The sequence below is a fragment of the Schistocerca americana genome, chromosome 7 (assembly GCF_021461395.2).
Source record: "Schistocerca americana isolate TAMUIC-IGC-003095 chromosome 7, iqSchAmer2.1, whole genome shotgun sequence".
Taxonomy (NCBI): domain Eukaryota; kingdom Metazoa; phylum Arthropoda; class Insecta; order Orthoptera; family Acrididae; genus Schistocerca; species Schistocerca americana.
In genome coordinates this window covers 623,111,341-623,120,196 of record NC_060125.1, presented here as the reverse complement: position 1 = coordinate 623,120,196, position 8,856 = coordinate 623,111,341, and the positions used below count along the sequence as shown (strand labels likewise).

The following is an 8,856-nucleotide window of genomic DNA, read 5'->3' as shown; positions in this document are numbered from 1 at the left end:
CGTCGTGGACGCTGTAAGCACAATTTTGGAAATTATTTGTATTCCCAAATTGCGCATTATTTCGATTTGTTTGCAGTATAAATAACGTAAAAATTGAAAATAAAGTAGAAGAAAATTCGGCGTAGGGACTCGACGCCACAACCTTCGGATTCCATTCTTTACTTTCCCCTTGCGCCGACCACTGCCAGGAAAGTAAGCTGATGTAAGTGCCACACGCTTCGCCCGATCCGCGCCATAAATCCTACCTTTTTTTTTTTTTTTTTTTTTTAAAAAAAAAACGCATGGCTATCTGGATCTCCCCAATTCCGTCACTTGCATTTCCGGCCAACCCCTGCATCACCTTAAATTTTGACGCAATGGGTATACCGATTAGGCGCCGTCCCCATGTGAGACGAAACACCAAAAACATATGCAGAACAAATACATATAAAATATCGAGATGCTCTTTGCGCTAAATGTGGCACATTTCCCTGCCTACGCAAGTATCTTTTAGCGTATATAGCTGCCGAATTATAACACTCTTTTTTTTTCTAATGGAGATACGTAGTTATTTTCTCTACCTTTGGAAAGATCGTTCGAAGAGCACTTGGACAACATAAAATGCGTGAAACTTGAGAAACAGTATCAAAGTAAGAGCGCCGTAAAGCAGTGTACCGCTGCCACGATAATAGCTCTAACAAAACACTGTTCTACTACTCCAAACGTTACCAAACACATCAGTGAGGTACGTTCCGTGTGTTCATTATTGTGACTGTCGCATCAGTTGCTCATTATGATGACCTTGAGGGCAGAAAGTACACCACGTGGAACACCACCTGGACTTATTTGGGCACGTGTACGTTTTATACAACATTTCATGCCTTTGGGAATCGTCGGAGTTTCCTTGTAGACATCTTGTTTCTGTTTTCTCCATAGACAGAAGTGTAGAGGTACTACGCCTGGAGATAGTGCAGGCCATTTTGTGTTTACCAAACGGTCGATCCAACGATCTCCAAATATTTTGTTACAGAAGGGATGTAATAACCTGTACGGAATGGGCCGGGTATTCGTCACGTTAGTACAACATGGCCTGATTTATGTCTTGAAATGTGTGCGGCAGCGTATCTGTTAGGAACTGTGGAGGGTTGTCACTGTTTATAGTCCCATAAATTAAATAGACCCAATGATACGATTCATTCTTGAAGAGAGCGCACCACACGATCACGGATCGTGTTCGTTGCTTACCAATTCTGATCAGCCAACATGGATTCTCAGCTGCCCAGTGTTAGACGCTACGGAGGTTGATTTTTCCACGTAAATAAAATGTTGCACAGATACGTCTCATAGCTTTACAGTTTTCGTAGGCGGAAATCGAAGGAGTATTAAGATTTCGAAAGTCATTGCTGTGAAGCTGTTCACTAAGCAAAATTTAGCAGTGACGAAATACGTTGGAATTTATTGAGAGAAACTCATCTGTCTGATACCAATCACACATTCAGAGTGCCATGTAGTAATGTGTGAATTGTGTTTACCACTCTTAAAAAGTTAATTGCACTTCTCTCATCAGCATATCAATTTTCTCGTTAGCGTGTTTTCTTCTGTACACTATTTTATTCTTTACACTTGGAATTTTTTTCATAATATTTTCATGACGGACCGCGATGGATTGGTATGAATTGGATAGATGGTGTGGTACAACCGCATCTATTCTCCAAACGAAAATAGTGTCGCCATTCGACTATCGTGTACATCGTGAAAATGCAATAGTTTCAGGGACAAGCTCTCGGATCGGTACAACAGCAGAATTACGGGCTGATAGGTTTCAGGTGGACATTTTATGTCATTCATATGAATGTTGAATGAAAAGTAATGCCTCCACCTTCGTTAATTGAGTTTGTATGGGAACATTTTAATAAATCAAACGCAGAAATAATCCTTAGAATTTGACCTTTAATTACCAATATTCACTTTTCCACATAATCACCAGCCAACTGGATACATTTCTGCCAACAAGTATTCTGAAGCCGTCACGGAAGTAGTCGACACCCTGTTTCCGCAACCATAGTCTCACAGTTCTCTCGACGTCTTCATCAGAAGCATAATGGTGTCCCCGCAGATCCTCTGTCATTATCGGGAACAGATGGAAGTCTGACGGTGCTAAATCTGGACTCTATGGAGAATGCCGTACAGTGGTGAGATTCAGTCTCTGAAGTTCTGCTGTGGTGGCACGTGAAGTGTGTGGTTTGCCAAGCAAAGCAATAATGTGACCCACACGTCCTTACGAAATGCCAATTGTGCTTGGAATTTCTCTCTGAATGGTACGACGATCGGCATGAATCACTCTGTCGCCATTTTGCTTGTGAAACTCGGTATTTGCTGTCACAGGACGTCCAATTCTGTGGTTGTCACGCAGGTCAGATACTCCCGCCTCAACATCTTTAAACTTACTCGCCCAACGACGCACACTACTCACATCAACACAATCGCCATAAACTACTTTCATCCTCTGATGAATCTACTTTGGCGTGACCCTTTCCGCTGTCAAGAATTCAATGACTGCACGTCGCTTAAATCGCATTTACCGACCGTCAGCGCAGGGTTCCATACTTCACACTGTAAAAACACAACCGTTCAATGCTAAGGCTTCCCATCAACTGGAGCCGTAGAGAAGAGGCTACGGAACAAGCCAGTATCTGCCGCATACCAACGCTGCCAACTGTTGCAGAGTTACGAAGGTGGAGGCATCACCTTTCAGTGAACCCTCGTAATATCAATGTAAGATCGTGAAGAACGGGATAGCTTCACGGACAAGGTTTCGGATCACTACAACAGTGGAGGACAGGCCGATGGCCTTCAAACGGACATTTTATATCATCGATAATATGGATGGAAAAAAGAAAATGATGATAGCGAGGTAGTGTTTAAGTACACTATTATTTCTTCAACGCACAAAAGCTTAGTTGAACGTAACGCAGAGTCTGAGTAACGCAACTGAGAGATCGTTTTGATCCGATATTAATATGAAGCACAAGTTCACAGTTGCAGGTCAGGGTCCTCAGAAGCACTGCCAGTCCAGTGGCACCGAATCCCGCGAAGGCAAGGCCAGCGCCAGTATGACGTCACGCTGCGACCCCCGCGACTGCGTTAGGGTAGAGCTGCGGCTAACGGCCCGCTTCCCGGCCGGCACGAATCCCGGAGCGTGGGGCTGTGCTGCTCAGCAGCGATCGAGCCGCGACCTGGTGAACCGCAGACAAAACGATGTCGCACATTGCTCGGCGAACAAGTGACGTGCGCATGCGTCATGGTCCCTGCGAATGCAGCGCTCTTGGAAATGCTCGCAGTGCTTATGGATGAAACATGTGGTGCTGCCTGATGGAGATTAGCGTGTCAAACACAAACATTATGGGAGACTGGAAGGCGTCAGTGGGAGAAGGAAGGGTATCTTGGGGCCTGGAGAAAGAAGTGAACGGGAAGATAGATTGGTAGAACTCTCTACAGAACATCAACTATAAAGAAGTAACACTTGGTTTCAACACCCTCCACGGTGAAGGAATACATGGAAAGCCACTGGAGATAAAAAGAGATATCAGAACGTTAAAATGTCTCTAAGCACTATGGGACGTAACTACTGAGGTCATCAGTCCCCTAGACTTAGAATTACTTAAACCTAACTAACGTAAGGACATCACACACATCCATGCCCGAGGCAGGATTCGAACCTGCGACCGTAGCAGCAGCGCAGTTCCAGAGTGAAGCGCCTAGAACCGCTCGGCCACCGCGACTGGCAGATATCAGAACGGCTTTATTCTAGTTAGTGATAGGAGAATGTGATCTGCAATTCAAAAAGCTTAAGAAAAGAGCCTGAGAGAAACGGGATCTGAATAGACTATGGAATTATATGTTTGGGTCGACATACAAGGAACAAAGAAACGTGGCTAGAGTTACGAAGAAGAACGATCGGAATTCTTGAAAAGCAGTATCTTACGAGCGGCATGAAGCAGTTGGGAGATAGAATATATTACCGAAAGCATAACAACAAAACTAAGCCGGCCGCTGTGGCCGAGCGGTTCTAGCTGCTTCAGTCCGGAACCACGCGACCGCTACGGTCGCAGGTTCGAATCCTGCCTCGGGCATGGATGTGTGTGATGTCCTCAAGTTAGTTAGGTTTAAATAGTTCTAAGTTCTAGGGGACTGATGACCTCAGATGTTAAGTCCCAAATTTATACATATGAAGATGGTATCTGTTGTTTCGGACATGTCCGAAAGAACAGATGCCATCTTCATATCACCGGCCATTTGACATCTTCTTCTGTGCGGAAGAAACAAACAGTGCCCGAACTCTTACGGGAATCGGTAAAAAGCCGCGAGTAATGCGTGTAATGGGCAGGGGCACTATGAATATAGTGTGGGACAATAAGTTGGGAATGTGGGTCTCACGGGAGGCGTGCCAGAGATAAGTCCATACAGTCGCACTATCCTCTGTGTCCTCGGTGGCTCAGATGGATAGAGCGTCTGCTATGTAAGCAGGAGATCCCGGGTTCGACTCCCGGTTGGGGCACACATTTTCAACTGTCCCCGTTGACTTATATCAACGCCTGTATGCAGATAGGAGTATTCATTTCATTGTAAAACTAAATTTATCACGTAACCTGATCCAAGACGACAGTGAGGAAGGACAAAAGCAATTAAGAGCAATGAGGAATTAAATCAATCGAGAGTTGAGCAAGGCTAAACAACAATTCTTGGAGGACCAATGTAAACAGGGGAATGAAATGCTCAGTATAGGAAAGCTGGAACATGGCTTTAAATCAGTTAAACAGTTCTATGGCAACAGACAAATAAAGTGCAGAATAGTATTAGATGAGCAGAAAGGAGTAGTAGAAAGGTGGAAACAATACCTTGAAAAACTTTGTACGGGAAATAGTGAAGATCTGGAACTGAAGAACCCCAAGAAAATAGATCCGGAAGAAGAGATGAGTTCGACCATGCAGTCAAGCAGCTAAAACCAGGGAAAGCTACTGGAGTTGATGATATACCAGCAGAACTCATAAAGGCGGCTGGAGAACAGCTACATGAAGAACTGTTCCATCTCACAAGTCAATACGAAACCAGGAAGCTTTCAATAGAATTCAAAAATGTAAGACTGAGCCAACACCAAAAGAAGAATCTGCAAATAGATGCGAACGGTATAGGTTCCTCAGGTTGGTAATCCACGCCTCGAACAACTTGAGCTGTCGAGACGCAATATTCGACTTACGATTAATTCTTGAGAAAAGGCTAACAAAAGGTCAAGACACTTGGAAGAAGTAATTGACGAGGTAGACAGGCGACAACTTCTTAAGATGCTGAGAGAGATTGGCATGAAGTGGAATGACACAGGAGTAATGCACAGCTGTATGGAGTGGAGGTGGTTCTGATGAGGTGCGGAGAATATAAAGAAGAAGCTACTAGTAAGCATTGTGTACGATTGGGCTTCTCTCTCTCTCTCTCTCTCTCTCTCTCTCTCTCTCTCTCAACTGGTTTTTTCATTGGCTACATTCAGTGGACAACAGAAGAAGCTAGGGAGAAGGAATTAAATTCATGTTTATAAACCAGACATGCTGAGATTAGGTGATGATATCGCAGTGTTATGTGAAGATGCAGAACAATTAGATGCGATACTGGCCCGGGTGGAAACCACACTCAGCTCTTCCTATAATATGAAAATTTGAAAAGATAAAACAAAAAATTTTGTGGTGAACAGACAAAACATCGTTACCCACTGCTCTGTTAAAAATTAGTGACTGGCGACAGTTGAATACTTTGCCCACCTAGGGAATAAAATTTCATCAGACAGAAAGTCAGAAAAGCATTCTGCATACCGAATCCACCAATTAAAAGCTGCTTTTAACAAGAGAAGAATCTTTTCATATCCAGCAGCATAGACAAAAATCTCAAGAAAAACCTCATAAAGACGTTAGTTTGGAGTGTGCTGCTTTACGGAAGTGGAACATCGAAATTCGAAGAAGCAGAAAAATATAAAATGGCAATCTTCGAGATCCGGTTTTACCACAGAATGCTCAAGGTTTCGTGGGTGGCCAAGATATCAAACGAAGGTGTGCTCCGCACAGTGGAGGAAGAGAAGCAGAGAAGCCTTGCCTCTTAAAGGTAAGCGAACGCAGAAGGGACGCACGTGTCGGCTATCTGCTGAGACAAGGTGGTATTATTACAAATATTATCGAAAGGGCATTAGAAGGGGAAGAGATAAGAGGCAGACCGGGACAGACCATGGAGGATACCGGCTGCACCACCTATACTGCAGTCAAGAGAAAGGCCGAAGACAGAAATGCATTGCGGACTGCTGGTAACCAACTTGATTTCTGAAGACCAAAGAAGAAGAAGAAGAATTGCAATACTTAGCGCATGACATTTCGCGGAGGAGCGCCTGCAGCGCTGCGGCAGACTACCCGGTGATCGAGGGCGTTGTGCCGGAAGCAGAAGTAGCAGGCGAGCGGCCGGATATAGGAGGATAGTTAAACACACTAACCGTCCTCGTTTGCGTTCGTCCCGCCCTGTGGCATGGTTCGTAAGTGGATTCGCTACCTCCATTTTATTCTGTGGTCGGCTGTGTGTGGATGAAGATTTACAGCCGACAGGTTACTGTGTAGAGTATCGGCCCGCCGTTGTCGTGGTCGTCCCTTGGATCTCTTTCCGATGACTTCCACTGTGTAGGCTGCCTTTGGAAAACGTAAATTTGTGGTAAGGTCTTACAGGACCAAACTGCTGAGGTCACCGGTCCCTAAGCTTACCCACTACTTAACCTTACATAAACTAGCTTACCCTAAGGACTACACACACACACACACACACACGAGGGAGGACTCGAACCTTCGACGAGGGGAGCCGCGCGGACCTTGACAGCCTTAGACCGCGCGGCTACTCCGCGTGGCCTAGTCTGCCAGTACCATAGTATCGTCCTCTGTGCGCACCTCGTGTCCAGATCATCGTAGACAGCTTTCTCGCATGTTTTTTTCTAAATCGGTGGAACGACAAAGATTTCCTGGTAGTATCGGTGGAAACGCGATCCAGTCCATTTAAGCGTCTTAGTCTCTATAAGCCACAGTCGTCGTTGTGCCTGATTTGTAATTGGACAACATTCAGTGTCGTAGAGAGCGATGGGGTGGATGGCAGTCAAGAAGATTTTTGAATTCATATGATACTTCATCCGACGACCTCAGGCGAGTTCCGTTGTCATTCGCTACTTCATACAAGAAGGTAGCCTTTATCCTGTCTTCAACCACGTCTGTAAGTTGGCCATAGCTTCTCCATCTACGATGATAGTCTCAAGTTCTCTAGGATCTGATGTCATGTGACCAATTTTCATTTGTTGAAGTCGGTCGTTCCACTCTTGTGTTTGGCGCTGGAGATGAAGCTTGTTCTCTGTAGGAAACATGACGTCATCAGCACAGACAAGTGTCCCTGGCAGTGGCATGTGCAGGTCTGATGTGAGAGTGGCCGTCACAAGAATGAACAACAGGGGTGATGGGGCCGAGCCTCGGTGGGTCCCTGTTCTGAAACAGAAGTCATCGGACGCTGCTACAGCCGCTTCGACGTCGCTCCTCAGTTCAACGTACAGAAGCCATAGCCAGTTAACAGCGTGCTATGGGATGCCACGTTCTCCAAACGCTAACCAGACTAGGTGATGCGGTAGCTGATCGAAATCCTTCTAGAGCTGTAGAAGAGCGAGTTTATGTGTTAATATGATGGTCTGCTTGTAGTACAGCAGGGAACCCCTTGGTGAGACTGTACTGGCTCTGCGGTTTGCGATGCTCTTATCTTCTCATTTTTTGATGACGTTACTCAGCTGTTACGTCATTGAATTGCGCCACACTTTCCAGTGGCCTAGAAACAATTATGTAGCTACATTCGAAAGTAGGGAAATGAAATCATCTAGCATTGAGTGCTTACAAATCAGTCGTGCGTCCCATCCTAGGGTAATGCTAACGTGTGTGGGATACGCAGCGAATAGGACTAACAGCAGATATTCAGCGATTAAAAAGAAAGACAGCACGAATGGCCACCAGTTTCTTTGATCCACAGCGGAGTTTAGGGAGACTGTGAAAGAACTGAACTAGCAGTCGCTTGAAGACAGATGTAGACTGTCTGGTGAACGCCTACTTAGAAAGCATCTAGTATCAACTTTGAGTGTTCAATTTAGGAATATAGTGCAACCCCCTGTGTATCGCTCCCATAGGGATCGTGAGGAAAAAATGAGGTTTATTACAGCACGCACAGAGCCATTAGAGCAAGCGGTCTTCTTTCGCTCCGTACGTGAATGGAACGGAAAGTCCCTAATAACTGATAAGGTGAGACGTACCTTTGCCATGCTCTTGCATTGCGGATGTTCGTCAGGATAGAGGTCAGGAGCTGAGGGCGTTGTAAAATGAAAAGTAATGAAGTGGAATGGACCCAGTTTATTCTTGTAATGATGGTACAGTGGTGCCTACGTAGGGCCGAGCACCCCCAAGAGGGGTTGCCGTCTACTCATCAGAGAGGCAGAGGCTAGAGGAGCGACTACTCGGGGCCGAGGTCAGAAGCTAAGAGAGCGCGGAGCTGTTTCCAAGCCGCCCTCGCCGCTCCTGGCCGCGTCCCCACGTGATCACACGATTAGCCTCTGATTGGAGGATTGATTCCGCCAACGCGCCTTGCTAGTAGCGTACCCCCGTCAGCGCAACCGACCCGTGGGACTTGAGTCTGACCGAGGAGCACGTGGCAGGAATGTGCCGACCACGGTCTTCCGGCCAGCACCTTCCACCACAGTATGCCCAAGCCGGCTACGGCCGAACATTATGCATGGAAAATTCTATTTAATAAAATTTTGTCGGCAGTGATCCCTCT

General features: G+C 45.8%; 1 non-coding gene across 1 annotated transcript; it reads left to right on the top strand.

Moving 5' to 3' along the window:
* Positions 1 to 4,463: 4,463 nt before the first annotated feature.
* Trnat-ugu lies at positions 4,464 to 4,537 on the top strand. The gene has a single exon. It is a non-coding gene; the product is annotated as a tRNA-Thr (tRNA).
* Positions 4,538 to 8,856: the final 4,319 nt, after the last annotated feature.